Below are 15,533 nucleotides of genomic sequence, written 5' to 3'. Positions count from 1 at the left end.
GGACACAGGGGATGGACCACCCTTCCCTGGGCCTCGCAGTGCCAGGCCATGGCTGGGGACACAGGGGATGGACCACCCTTCCCTGGGCCTCGCAGTGCCAGGCCATGGCTGGGGACACAGGGGATGGACCACCCTTCCCTGGGCCTAGCACTGCGAGGCCAAGGCTGGTGACACAGGGGATGGACCACCCTTACCTGGGCCTCGCAGTACCAGGCCATGGCTGGGGACACAGGGGATGGACCACCCTTCCCCGGGCCTCGCAGTGCCAGGCCATGGCTGGGGACACAGGGGATGGACCACCCTTCCCTGGGCCTAGCACTGCGAGGCCATGGCTGGGGACACAGGGGATAGACCACCCTTCCCTGGGCCTAGCACTGCGAGGCCAAGGCTGGGGACACAGGGGATGGACCACCCTTCCCTGGGCCTCGCAGCGCTAGGCCATGGCTGGGGACACAGGGGATGGACCAACCTTCCCTGGACCTAGCACTGCGAGGCCATGGCTGGGGACACAGGGAATGGACCACCCTTCCCTGGGCCTCGCAGTGCCATGCCATGGCTGGGGACACAGGGGATGGACCACCCTTCCCTGGGTCTAGCACTGCGAGGCCATGGCTGGGGACACAGGGGATGGACCACCCTTCTCTGGGCCTCGCAGCGCTAGGCCAAGGCTGGGGACACGGGGATGCCACCCTTCCCTGGGCCTTGCAGCGCTAGGCCATGGCTGGGGACACAGGGGACGGACCACCCTTTTCCGGGCCTCGCAGTGCCAGGCCATGGCTGGGGACACAGGGGATGGACCACCCTTCCCGTGGCCTAGCACTGCGAAGCCTAGGCTGGGGACACAGGGGATGGACCACCCTTCCCTGGGCCTCGCAGCGCTAGGCCAAGGCTAGGGACACCGGGGATGGACCACCCTTCCCCGGGCCTAACAGTGCCAGGCCATGGCTGGGGACCCAGGGGAATGGGCCCACATCACCTGGGCCTCGCAGTGCCAGGCCATGGCTGGGGACAAGGGAAATGGGCCACCCTTCCCAGGGCCTAGCACTGCTATTCCATGGCTGGGGACACAGGGGATGTACCACCCTTCCCTGGGCCTAGCACTGCTAGGCCATGGCTGGGGACACAGGGGATGGACCACCCTTCCCTGGGCCTAGCACTGCGAGGTCATGACTGGGGACACAGGGGATGGATCACCCTTCCTTGGGCCTCGCAGCGCTAGGCCATGGCTGGGGACACAGGGGATGGACCACCCTTCCCTGGGCCTAGCAGTGCTAGGCCATGGCTGGGGACACAGGGGATGGACCACCCTTCCCTGGACCTTGCAGTGCTAGGCCATGGCTGGGGACACAGGGAATGGACCACCCTTCCCTGGACCTCGCACTGCGAGGCCAAGGCTGGGGACACAGGGGATGGACCACCCTTCCCTGGACCTTGCAGTGCTAGGCCAAGGCTGGGGACACAGGGGATGGACCACCCTTCCCTGGACCTTGCAGTGCTAGGCCATGGCTGGGGACACAGGGGAGTGGGCCCACAGCACTAGACCACAGCTGTGAAGCCCAGGACAAAGCACCTACACACTCTGCTGGCCCTCACAGCTCTGGATAAAGGGGGGGGGAGAATGTCCAGGAGCGGGGTCCTCCCCTCCTGCCCCAAACTGGGCTTGCAACACCAGACCATTGCTGCGAGACCCAGGAAAGAGGGCTCCTGGCTCTGGGCTTTACTCTCCTGGGCCTTGCAGCTGTAGACTATGGTTGTGTGGCCCAGGGTAGTGGGAGCCCTACCCTAGGCCTAGTAGGCATGGTCCAGTGCTGCGAGGCCCAAGGGAGATGTGTTGTGTAAGTCCTATAAAACATACACAGGATCTACGCTTTCAGAAAGCATACACTGCAGAATTGGTTTCAGACTGATTCCGAACTCCCCCACCCGCCTTTTGTACCAGCTAGCTCACAGTGCCACTAGAATCTCCTCTTACCAAGGAGAGAATAGTTCTTGGCAACCATCAAACATGACAACCCTGATCCCTCAGGACCGTGGAAACAATATACTACTCTTTGCTCAGTCACTTGTGCTCACTTAGACTGTCTCAGTGAGATACATGGAATACACAGGCTGGGCGTTTTCATAAGTATTTATTGAACAGTTGTTATTCTGGTGTAAAATAGACGAGCTGCAACAACCGTTAGACAGTATCAGATATATAGGATTAGAAACATTATGAAAGTAAACGGATGGTAAAGCTCTAGCATCTTACAGCAATCATGAATACATACAAGTATAGTTAAACAAAAAGAATCCACATCAAGATGTTATTAGAGTGGTCCCTACGATGGTGGGGAGCGCACAGTGTTCTTTAAATACCCCTCACACACCAAAAGGACCCTTGGTGCCATGCTTCATCATTGGGGTCTTCGCACCCCTCTACGGGATGCGGCGTGCTACTGACCGACGACTACGTGGGAGCACTCTTATTATTTGGCTATGTGTGGTGCATGTGAGGTTTTTTGTGTGTATAAGTGAGTGGTGGGTTCCGAAGAGTAACAAAGTGAAGTTAAAAAGGTACCTGGCACGTGAGGTCTAGAAAAAATGTAATGGGCCTCCGTGCTGGTACTGTTAAAAGGGTGATTTTGAGGTATTATGTATGTTAATGTGCAACACCTTGTGTGTGCGTCAACATTTTTCGAAGCTAGGCTTCTTCTTCAGGACAGGGTGCACAGATCCCCACCTTACTCACGTCTTTGGAAAGTTTTCGTATTATTTACAGAAAAGTGATGTTAAAAAAGGCTAGTATGTGCCTACTTGTATATTTCAAAGGTATCTGTATAACATTGGAGCCGTGGTTGGGGAAGTAAGGCGCAGGAATTCCCGTATAGCAGGTGCTAAACAGCACTACGACCCTACCGTTTTGGAGGCTCATGGTGCCAACCATGACTTTGGCAGCAAGTTCTTAATACAGATACCTTTGAAATGTGGCTTTTGGCAAAGTCGCTTCAACAGTAGCCAATTGATGGCACTTCCTTGTGATGTAATTTCCTGTAATGACACTTTATATTACATTGTATGCAGATTAGAGGGGCCTCACAGTTCCCAGGCTGCCCGCGGCCCAAAAAGTCCTAGAACCGGCCCTGGTCGTTCTGGGATCTCAGTTCAAAGATAAAAGTCCCGTATGCACACTCTAATGTAGCTACTGGGCCTTATTGGAGCAGTGAGACTACAGACAAGTTGTGGGTACCTCACTGTTAGAAGGTGGTTCTGACACTAGGGGCCGCCCAGATTTTTCGCTTTTTGAGCACCTAATTGTTGAGCATTTACTGTGGGGGAGCCTCATAATCTGAGACTCACCCACGGTGAACTCATAATGAAGGAGACTGCATGGAGATTTTACTGGTGTCCCCCTGGCTTGACTAGGCCGCTGCACAGCAGCTGGAGTATGGTGCACCGGCCTGGTTACATGCAGACACATGTGTACATGCGTGTGCACACGTGTAGGGGCTGTCCAGGGGAGATTCCTAGCATGCGCAGTCCAGGAGCAGCTACAGAGTGAATGGTGTGGCAGGACTTATGCAGAATTGGGTGGTGACATGGAATAGACTTTATACACTGGAAGGAAACATGTCAGGGAAAGTCAGTGTGTTTCACTGTGTTTTTCACTTCATTATTCCCTTATGGGGAGGTGTAACCCATGGCTAGAGTAACTTCCACAAGGCCTACAGATTCCAGACACGCACTAAAGTACCTTGTAGCGGATGTGAAAAGAAGTATTCTCCAGAGTCCAAAGTCATATTTTTACTGCTTTTGGGTCCTCCAGAAATGTCATATTTCTCTGAGTCCCTGGCTAGGGTCTGGCCCTGGCAGGTTAGATTAATGACCTTTCCTCCCAGAGTGAGGATCTTCCCTCCAAGGAGAAAAGATAGGTGGATCTACAAGCCAATCCATCAACTGCTGTCACTGGGTGCCAGGCACCAAGCTGAACCATGGTGAAGGCAGCACTGGAGGAAGGGGGGCCATGTGGCCAGAGACACTGGACGACTCCATTTTGAACAAGCCAGAGGCTGGACAAGAAGGAGGGAGAAGGGACAGGGAAGTGATGTGTCACTGTTTGATAGGACACACAGAGACTTCCTGCCAGCCCCCTACTCAACTTTTAAAAAGTACTTGCACAGGAAGAGAAGCTCTCTTTGGGGTGTGGTCTGCTGAGGCAGAAGGTGCTGGAGCCTGCGGAATTGGCAGTTGGAAGGAGCACCCCCCTGACTGTCCCAGGAATCAGAACAGCGACAAGAGTCCAGGACCAGTGAGCAGCCGCCTGGTCCCCTGCGCAAGCAGAAGAGTGGCGCAGGAGAGGAGAGCCAGGCGAAAGGCTGGCGCAGGGAGCCAGTGAAGACCACTCCCTACAGAATACACCCTCTCGGAGACCCAGAGGGTGAAGGAGTGTGCTCCCAGTGGCTGAGGGCGCCACCAGGAGCAAGAAGATGCGATAATGGGGCAAATCGGACTCCAGGGGGCCGAGATAGACGACCTGAGAAGGTAGACGACCTTTGACCCCGCCTGGGACCGACGACGAAGCGTGTGGTGCTCCGCCGCCGGTCGCAATCATGCCCCTTGGGTCAGTCAGGTTCCGGGGGCTGCCCCAGGAGGAAGAAAAGTCGGGGGCCCCGTCGCGCCCCCGTGAAGATGCCAGAAGGGGGCCAGGAGCACACCCTGGCCCCTGGTGATGTGAAGGAGGGGGGGCGGGGGAGCACCGTCACCCCCCCCCCCATGAAAATGGCCCCAAGGGGGTGCCAGGAGCCCACCCTGGCCCCCCGCCGATGCGGGGATATGGGAGAGCGCCGTCGCGGCCCCAAAGATGTCCGGGGACCCGGGAACCCATCCCCGGGCCGCGAAGTAATGGAGGGGGCCCGGGACCCCATCCCCGGGCCCCGAAATCACGGAGGGGGGTCCGGGACCCCATCCCCGGGCCCCAGAGGCCGGGGGAGTGCCACCGCACTCCCCCGCAGTCCAGAAGGACCAGAGGAGGCGGACGCGTCTGCACGCCGGAGCGTGCAGACCCGAATTACCCAGCCGGCTCCCGCGGCCGCACACAGGGGTGCGGGTCGGAAGGGAGACCGCAGGGGCAGCCGGGGGTGGGCTCCCCGGACTGCCCTCAGCCCAGCAGTTCATGGGGGTGCTTGGGTGTGACCGAGCACCCCGCAAGCTTCGGAGGAGCGGTGATGGGGCCCGGGTGGGACCGGGCCCCTGAAACAGGGGCAGAACAGCCAGGGTGGGCTCCCCAAGCTGTCACACTTACCTGGGGGTCCGGGTGGGACTGGACCCACAAACCCACCAAAGAGGCCTACATCAAGGCTCTCCGCGAAGCAGTGGGGAGCCGCTGCTATGACATGCAGCCAAGCCCTTAATGCCATGCAGGGCAGGACCGGCCTGCAAGGGCAATCCAGCGTTTTCACAGCTGGTGGTGGCCCCAGGAGAGCATGTGCTATGGTGCTGGGGGAGCTGCTGGAAAAGCGCAGTCTCCCCCCCGGCATGAAGAGGAAAGTCCCACCCTAAGTGTCTTGGGGTTTTAAAGGAATAAACCTCTCAAGGGCTCAGCCAGCATACAACACCTTCTGGGCTGAGGGTGTTTTGACAATTGCATCATGGAGTATAGGGCCGAGTTGGGGATGTCTAGAGAAAGGCATCCCCCTGGACGTGAAAAGATGTAATTGCACCAGAAATGCTTTTACTATTGTTAATTCTTTTAGAGGGGCTGAAGATCACCTGTGTAATGTGAAGTACTGGTGTAAGGGATGTCATAAGCAAAGTGGGGTTATGTTGGCAGACATTCCTGCTAGGGTGTCTGGCTGAGTAGGTGTAATCCTGTTATTTCCTCTGTGATGCCTTTAGGGGCTGTATTTGCAAAGCATTCTAATGTTACCCAAATGTGCTGAGTACTGTCATTCTAAAGTGTGAGTAAACATGTATTCTTGCTGCTGCGCTTAGGTGAAGAGCACAGACTGTTAGCCCTTAAGATGTAGAGTTGCATACTTTATGGTCAGTAGGAGATGCTCAGTCAGGGTCATGTGTCACCAAGGCAGGTGTACCCCTGTCTGTTTAACGCTTGTTGAGGTAATGGGGGGGACGGCATTGGGATGGTGCCAGTGCTCACATCTCACCTTGATTACTGTAATGGACTGTATGCAGGCACCAATAAGGAGGTCATTCATAGACTCCAAATGGTGCAGAATTCGGCGGCCAAACTCATATTAAAGTGGCCCAGAAGATCATCAGCGACAGAAGCCCTTAAGAATTTACATTGGCTACCCATCATTAAAAGAATTCTATTTAAAATATTGCTCATCACTTTCAGAGCGTTTCACAAACGAGGACCACTGTATCTGCGGAAAAAATTCACCAGATATCATCCAACCCGAACTCTCCGCTCGACCAATGCCAGTCTTCTGGTAGCTCAATCTTTCAGGCTTAAGACCCGCGGAGGCAAGTCCCTCGCGGTGCTAGGTACAAAAGCCTGGAACACCCTCCCACCTTACATAAGAGCTCTGGATAGAGAAACTGAATTCAGGAAACAATTAAAAACCTGGATCTTCACCTTACCTGACACTACTGCCAGATCCCTAGTGTAAGAATTCTATCTGATCAGCCATACAAGTGGGCGCCAAGATGCTCCTTGGAGCGATAGTTGCGCGGTATAAATAACCCTTTACATTACATTACATTACAGTGCGGAGGGGCCTCGCTCCAAGTTTAGGTTCAACTCATTGCATCAGGGGCAAGATGATGTTCATACATGTGAGCGGTGGTACTAGACCCCACCCCTCTGCAGGAGGGGTGGAGATGTTATGCAATGTCCCAAGGTAATTCCAACAGTCACACCCTGACATTAGGTGTGAGACTGACGCCCACACCACCTGCTCTGCCTCATTCATTTTTAGGTCTTGCACCTGGCGATTCAGCGGGAAGCGCTGTCGCCAGCGATACCTATAGTCGTCGACTATGCTTTCAAGGGCTTGCAAGGGAGAAAGGAGATGGGCACGCGCAGGCTGCAGGTCAGACTGGATATGTGAACGTGCACATTCACCACGTTGTGCCCATCTCCTGTCTCCCTTGCAAGCCTCCTGCAGTTACTTTCACTTTCCCTCCCCCCTCTACCGTCTGCTCCACGGCCCGTCAAGGCTCCCCGAAGTGCTCCTTTCCGCTATCTCAGCACACCAACACAATTGCATTTTCCTCACGCCACAAAAACCGGCTCCCCGACCAAGCCTTCCCCCCGCCCCGCCAAGAAGAAACGTGCAAACACACTTATTTCTAAATTCTACGTTTTGTAACTACAAATAATTTTCATACAGCAAGCATGACTACTTGTACACATGTTGCAAATTATTTAGCAACTTAAAAAAACGTACATTGTGAAATAAAAAGCTATTAACGTTCCTTATTGTAAGAAGGTCTCATCTCCCCGGCCCGACGAAGCCAGCCCCCCACCAAGAGGAAACGTACAAACTCAGCCGGTGTGGCGGCTGGCTGCGGCGCGGTACTGGAGCACTCCAGCTCCTCCAAATTTCTGGCAGCATGATGCGGGGCTTCCACCTTAGGCATAGGAGCCCCGCACTGCTACCTGCTGCTCTCGCAGGACTTCAGCTCCCACACTTCACTTCCTCTTTGGTGCCGGGGCTCCCTCTTTATCACAAGAGCCCCGGTAGCGGACAGGTGCTGCATACAACATTCACACGCGCTAGCCACAGGGCAAGCAAAATGTAACATTTACCGCGCATGCGCAGCCAGCCCTCGCCCTCCCAGGTCTCCTCCCCGCCCGGATGTGGAGCTGCGCCTGCTTTCTATTTTGCCGTACCCTGTCTCCCGAGCCTGAGACGGGGCTGTGAGCTGCCTGTTCGTGCTTAATGTACTCGCTCGCCAGTGGAAAGTGACCGATTTTACAGGTACGTCTAATCCCCGAGAAAAAATTCTTGAAAACTGTAACTTTAAATTCCTCAATACTTTTTTTTTTTTTATTTGTATATTGTGTTTGTACAAATATCGTTGGTCCTGTTAAATATGTCAGTTCACACTTTCTTTCCGCGCGATTGGAATAATTTTATTTTTGCTTATCCATTTCATATCTGTTCGCTTCTGCTTGTTATAATGCAACAGTGGTGACATTCCTGGGAAATGATAACCCTGATTAGTGAGCAAGGCTTTCATGACCTTTGACCTAGATCCCAGCTCTTTTGATGCCTTAGAGACACAAATTTGTGTAAGGATACCGGTATATGTTATAAACCGTTAGCTTACAAGTAGCCAAAAAGTCACGGAAATTCCACAACATGAAAGTCAAAATAACCTGGACAAAGAATACATAAACACATAAGAGAAAACCAGCGGCTATCTCGTCTCATCACACGCTCTAATAATCTGCGAAGTAAACAACATACCATAAACAATTATGGAGTCTGTTAACGCCTGCAGTGTTGTGTTTTTATCCATCAAGAGGCAGAAGAGATATCAGAGAAGAGTCCTCTTTGTAGTCTTGTAAAGAAGGTGCGAATGCTAATCTTCCTATTGAAACACCTGCTCAACAAGCTTGACGCGCTGGAATGGGCTTCTTTGTGTGCTGAGAAGCCAGAATCAAAATGCTTATCACAAAGAAGCCAATATTCCACCCGACTGTCACCGGCTGGAAGGTAATGCATTCCCTCGCCATCCATCAGCGGCTCCACAGCGGTCCAATGGCTCGGCAGATAAGCGCGAGGCCCGCGCCGCTACTGCGCGCGCACCCAGGGAGGTGCCACTTGTAGGCGGTGCCCGGCCTGTTCAATCAGGAATAATCCGGCATTTTATCGATGCTGATTACTGGAGGCTGTAGGCATCGACGATTTATGAGCCAGCTTCCGTCAATATTTACAATTTAAATTCTGATTTTTATTGCATTTTGCAGAGATTTCTTGCACAAACTTATGTCAATGTTTTATCAAAATAGCAATGTGACATTCCCCTCATGGTTTTCTTCTCTTTTTTTTTTCACAATTATATTGCTTGCGGGATTTATTTGTTCTTCATTCGAATATGTCTAATGCACCAATGGATTTTGTTTGTATCACTCTATATTCTATTTAATTATTTCTTTTCTTTCTTAAATTTTAATAAATTTATTCAACAAAATAGCAATGTGTTTTCCCGCTGACAGTTGCTTAGTGAGGGTGGCATAAACCTCATGCAAATGAGTAAAATGGGCCCTATTATCTCTGTTTGGATAGTAAAAGAAAATCATAATTTGGGTGCAGGGATTCCCTGTCCTCAGTGCCTTATTGATGGCTTCAGCAATTAGGTGATACAGAATGTTTGCACTGATCCAGAGCCCTGTGGTGAGGACACACTACCCCCTTCCATATAACCTAGCTCATATTCTGTTCACCAAGGGGAAAGTTTAGAACAAAGAGGTGTTTTAAGTTATGGTCTACTGACTCCAGTACTCTGTTACTAATTCACTTCAGTTTGTTGATTGTCCTGCCACCCCCAGCTGATGAAAAACATAAGGCAATGCAAGTCACTCCAACCAGACCCCAGCTCATCACAAGTTTGAGTGGATCCTCAATGCAACTGAGATGGGTTTTTACAAAGGTGCTCGGTATCGGGAGCATGATATAAAAGAATGCTTATATCACAGAGAAATGGGAATCCAGAATAAAGAAAACCAATCTGATTGAGTACGGTTAAAAAATATCATGTTTTGATTAGACAACAAAATGCATTTTTTGGTAGTAAACACAGCATGAAAGAGCAGAGGGCATCCTGGAAACACACTAATGGCACATGCCCCCCTACCTCGGCCAATCCCCCCCCCCCCCCCTCCCACCAGCAACAGGGATATTCTACATCAGAGGATGCTTCTGTGAGCTGGTTAAACTGTATTTACTGGAGCCTGTGCACTTGCTTTTTTGGCCAGCAGGGGGAGTAAAGTTTTATTCAAACAGTAATGTTAGATTTCGAGTTAGTGAAGCCTTTTCCTGCAGAAATCCAAAACGTGGATTGAGCCTGTCTGTCTCTTAGGAGATTCTGAACAGGAGAAGCAACTTCCAACTCCCTGGCCAGCAAACCTTGTCTGAGGTCGCTGGGACCTTATATGGTCTGCTAGTTGTTGGCACATGTGTACACTGATTGGTGGTTGTATCTGGTGTTTCTATTGGGTTAGGGTTAATGTCCTCATTGGTTGGGTATTTGAGGGGTCTGATTGGTTTCTGGGTTTGTGATTCAATCATTGTAGGGTTGTGACTAGGGCTAGGGTTAGGATTTCTATTGGAAGTAGGGACTAGGGCTACCTGTACCATTGGCTGCTTGGACTTGCTTTGGGACTACTGGTAGGGCTAAGGCCTTTATTGGACGTAGAGATCAGGGTTTTTGAACTGATTGGGTGCTTGGACTAGGGCTAAAATTGGCAGTAAGGTCCTGGTCTCCTATTGTTTTTAGATTTTAGGGATAGTTTTGTGATTGGATAATGTTAAGGCTAGGGTTCCCATTGGCTGAAGGGGTCACCTGATTACTAGGGCTACACGAGGCCAGGGTTAGTGCATCTCAGCCCGGGCATCGAGGCTAAGGGCGGAGAGGACAAGGGTAGTTGCCTATTTCAGCCTGTTCGAGACTGGTTGGTACTAGGGCCAGAAATGCTCCCCTTTTTCTCATTTCTCTTCCTACTGCTAAGACCTAAAAAAAATAACAATATTTCACTCTTTTATCCCTCCACTATCCTTTTCAATCAAAATTAACAGACTAACATGTTCACTTCTCAAATTCCATATTCAACTATACTAATATACTGCCCAAATAACTGAATAACATATCTACTTCTCAAATTACTTCATAATTTATACTATACTAATTTTAAGCACAAATCCTTTATGGGTTCTGGAGTGGCGTGCTACTCGCCAGAAAAGCGCTTCAACACCCATCAGGGGTTACAAGTGCTATATGAATCCTAATCTTTCTTCCCCTTTTATCCCTCCGCTATCCTTCTCACTCCAAGTAACAGACTAATATCCACCACTGAAATTACCTCATATTTCACCATATTAATTCACCACTAATCCTCTATAGGCTTCCGGAATAGCGTGCGTCAACAAGCGATAAATAAATACAAACCTTTGTCCTCCTCTATCCTTCTGCTATCATTCCATATCCAAATAACTGACTAACCTATCCACCACTTAAAATGTATTTGCATGTTTCACTATACTAATTCAACACTAATCCTCTATGGGTCCCAGAGTAGCGTGCTGCCCGCCGAAAAAGCGCTTTGACACCTCGTCAGGGGTAGTAAGCGCTATATAAATGCAATTACAATACAATACACTTCAATACAAATAGTTGCTGATCGTCTGCATTTTATGAGAAAACCTGTAAATATGCTCCAAAACCCTTCAAAGAGAAACAAGCCATGGCAAAGCCAATAGGTCTCGCCTATGTGAAACATTGGCTTTACAATTTCTTTTAGCCTTGTGGATGAAAGATGCAACAAAAGGAAAATGCTGTGATGCTGGAGGGAGGGTGGGGTGTGAGGCAACATGGAGGGAGGGGGAAGACACCACAGAGGACCAGTGGGGAAAAAAAGTCTATAACGCGGCCAGCTGTATTCGTTTCATAGCAATTTTTGGAAAGGGGGATGTGCGGGCCAACACGGACAATGCAGGGAGGACAGATTGGGCAATACGGCCAACGGAAGGAGGGAGGTAAAACAAGCATTTGCAATGCAATAGGTCTCGCAGTTGTGAGAGTTTGAGCTATTGGCATAGTAAATGGCAATGCCTTTTATTTACGTGTTGGTTTTTAAAACATAAATAAAAGGCATTGTCATTTACAATGCCAATAGCTTAAACTCTCGCAAATGCGAGACCTATTGCATTGCAAATGCTTGTTTTTAATGGAGGCTTTTGTTCGACCTGCACGTACCCAATTGTTTCCCAAACTGTTTGAACAGGGTTTTTAAATGTTTAGAAGCATAATCAAAATGTTGATGTTGCTTTCTCCAGAGAAAGATTGGGTACATTTTGGTAGGGGAGACGCCCTTGACACCCAATGAATTTACTATTGAACTGCATAATGCACCCCACATTCTAACTATGCTGGGAGAAATCACACACCTCGCAGTGACAGACAACATCTTGGAGGGCCTATTGGGCCTACGCAAGCACACCAAAGCCCAGAAGGTTCACCTGCGTTTATTAGATCTAGAACTCATATTAGCGATTAGAGCAATTACTATGAGGTGGAAATCTCCGAGGAGCCCCCCACTGAATTTATGGAGGGAGGAGGTAATCAGATGGGGCAGCGCGGAAAGCGCGGCACTTCGACACGAAGAGGCGAGGGGCTTAAGAAAACGTCCCGTCTCCATGGAATGGGACATCATGTTAGAGGAACTCACACAAGTAGATATCCCACTTACTTTTCCGGATCCACTCCCCTGATTAGTGAGCCACCTACCATATAGCCAGCGACATAGAGGGTAAATGATGGGGAAGGCCCATGGTATGCCATAGATATAGGTTGTAATCCAAGATCGTTTAAGAATATGCTACGGAATAACTGGAGACACATGGACAGACCAGGAAGGGAGGAGGGGGAGGGAGGGTAGGAAAGTATCTTAGTTAGGGAATAAAAGTATAAATTTGAATCCATCTCCAATAGCATTAAAGACCTTCACTGGCTCACTGTGCAGAAAATAATCCAATTCAAAGCTTTATGCATTGTGTTCAAGGCACTTAACAACCAAGGCCCCCAGTTTTTAAGAGACCAACTTCAATTGCACAAACCTTCCAGAGCCTTAAGGTCAGCCACCCTAAACCAATTAGTTACCCCACGTACCAAAACTGTCACCTGGGGCGATCGCCGCTTTCTGGTGGCCGCCCCCAGGCTTTGGAACACTCTGCCTCTCAACATCAAGCGAAGTCCCACCCTCCTTCAATTCCGTAAGCTTTTGAAAACCTGGCTGTTCACTCAATAGTCAATCAGCTCAGAGGCATTTACAAATAATTGGTTTACAGCGCCAAGACGCCCACGGGTATAAGCAGCGCTTTAGAAATGTTAAAAATAAATAAATAAATAAATAAATACATGTCAAGGTACATTAGAGAGGTAAACGGTTCATAGGTGAGATTATGCACGTTACATTCATTGCAATGTAATTTTCAAGCCACGTAAATAATGGTTACGAGGATTGGAGTATGTATATCCATTTATGGAGGAAGATGTGTTTATTTATTTTATTTATTTGAAAGGTTTTATATAGTGCTGGCTAGACCCGGAGGTATCAGAGCGCTTTACATGAGTATAAGATACATCGTTACAAAGGTTACACAGTTGTTGGAGCATAGCTACATAGTTGCATGTTAGGTCGAGACAAACAATAAGGAAATATGCGTAAGGGAAAAGGCAGGCAAGGGGAGAGATTCAAGGGAGAGGATGTAGGAGCAGGAAAGTAGACAGCGAAAGAAGTAGGGAAAGAGTAGGTGGAGGGTGAGAAACACAGCATGAAAGTAGAGGGGAAGGGTGACGGGGACACAAACCAGTAGACAAGTAATAGTTATGTCCAAAGTCCCGTAAGCTGTGATCCCAGGGGAAGTTGTATCATTCCCCCAACTCCGTTGCGAGAGGCTCCCTTAACGCAGTGGACTCTCTCAGAGGAGTCTCTGAGACTCCAAGGCCTAACTACTGGATCCTACCCCAAAAAGGGGAGAGGGGGTGCTTTGGCAAGGGGCGCCATACCCTACCTCAACTGTGAGTGGCTCCCTTTGCACAGTGGGCTCTCTCAGAGGAATCCAGAGTATAAGTAATTGGATCTTTTCCCAACAAGGGGGGAAGGAGTGCTTGGTTTAAGGGCACAAGGGACAGAGGTAGGAAAGATTATGGGGAGAGGGGATAGGAGCAGAGGAAGTAGACAAAGAAAGAAAGAGGGGAAGCGGTAGGGAAAGGTGAGCATGAAAGGGGGGTGAAGGGGGCACGAGCCGGTAAAAAGGTAGATCTCAGCAACAATGTTGCGAGAATTCGTAGGAGGGAGGGGAGGGAGGGGCCATAGCAGGGAGATGAGGAAGAACTGTGCCCAATGTCCGGCTGAGTAGGTGACTGTCAAGGGGAAACCAAGGCCAATCTCCTCTATAGCTGTCTAGCAGCTCCACCGGGAATCAGCCATGTTGCTCCGGTCTCAGAGTTCAGGAAAACCAGTTTGAACAGATACGTAGGCTACAGTTGCATGGTGCAGAAGCAGAAGAACTTGTCCCCACTAGAGGACAGAGGTAAAAGAAGGGGGGGATATAAAACAATCTAGGGAAGGAGTAGGAGGCTGCCATTTAGGCTGTAGAGGAAATGAAAGCGGAGGGAGACGCCATTTTAAGGTCAGGCATGTCAAGTCCAGGCCTCTGTAGGTCCCTGTGTAGGCATTGAGGCGGTAGCTGGTCTCGGCCATGAATTAATTATTAATTAATTAATTAATTTTTGGGCTTGTAAAGCGCACTGATACCCGTAGGTTTCCTGGCGCTGTATAACGCTGGGGAATCCGTCCTGGCTTTCCCTGTGAGATGGTCCCTATTGGGCACCCCCAAGGTGAAACCAGGCACCCCGGCGTTGATGGGGCCGTTTGTGGAGATTAAGCAAGCTATTGCCCAGAGTTGCTGAGTGGAACCCATGGTTAGAGTGGCACCGAAGGCGAGATTTATCGAGCCCGCTGACATTGTCCCAACACCCTGCCGCGTCGGGAATTGAACCCTGGTCCCGGGCCGACCTCTGCTTCTGGGTCTGCCACCTCTAACCAGTGAGCCACACTACTCCACGAGCCATGATGAAGCCCAGCTCATGGGACACAGCAGCCAGCTCTAACCCCCTGGACGTCATTTAGAAGCCACTCCCCTCATTCATATCTGCAGCGACCGACCGCACATATTAGCCTCGGGGTGCCTCCAGTGTCCGCCTATAGCCCCTCTCCACACCCGGCCAATTTAACCAACCTCTGGGATAGTCGCTGGGCACTGGTTGCCGGGCTCTGGTCTCCAGTGTGACCACAATTGCCCCTAGAGGATCAATTAGTCTCTACTGGTAAAAATTCCCCCAAACCTCCGTCATAGGGGTCCACCATCTTAAGGTCAGGCAAAGTTCAAAAATTGATCCTGCGTTCACTTAAAATGGTCTGGCCCACAAACCTGCCCCTTCTACTCCCAAAGTCTCCTGCCGTATCTGGAGACTAAAATGACTTTTATTGTGGCCTTTTCACCGTCTCAGTTGATCGATGCACAGCGGGCACCATGCTGAGGTCAGGCACAGACCAAGCTAGCTTTTCAACTCTAACTCTGTGCCTTCAGTTTGCCGAGGGGTCATCCCTGGTCCCCCGGTCTTCCTTGCAGTCTTCCGGGTGTTTGGACGGCCCTTGAACTCACCACCTCTGATCAGGACAACCCCAGATCACCAGGCAGCGTTGCCGATGTTTCCCTCGCCGCCTCAGGTAACTCCTCAAAAGTCCCGTGGTGGGCACTAACCGTTGCTCGCTCCGGCTCTTCCCAGCTCTGGCCAAT

General features: G+C 50.5%; 1 protein-coding gene across 3 annotated transcripts in view; it reads left to right on the top strand.

Moving 5' to 3' along the window:
• DLG3 (discs large MAGUK scaffold protein 3) overlaps window positions 1-15,533 on the top strand; it is a 2,000,883-nt gene that overhangs the window by 1,211,127 nt on the left and 774,223 nt on the right. The window lies entirely within an intron of this gene.

The sequence above is a fragment of the Lissotriton vulgaris genome, chromosome 4_1, assembly GCF_964263255.1.
Source record: "Lissotriton vulgaris chromosome 4_1, aLisVul1.2, whole genome shotgun sequence".
NCBI classification, from domain to species: domain Eukaryota; kingdom Metazoa; phylum Chordata; class Amphibia; order Caudata; family Salamandridae; genus Lissotriton; species Lissotriton vulgaris.
Note: the sequence above shows the minus strand (reverse complement) of the source record. Positions and strands in the feature narration are given on the sequence as shown.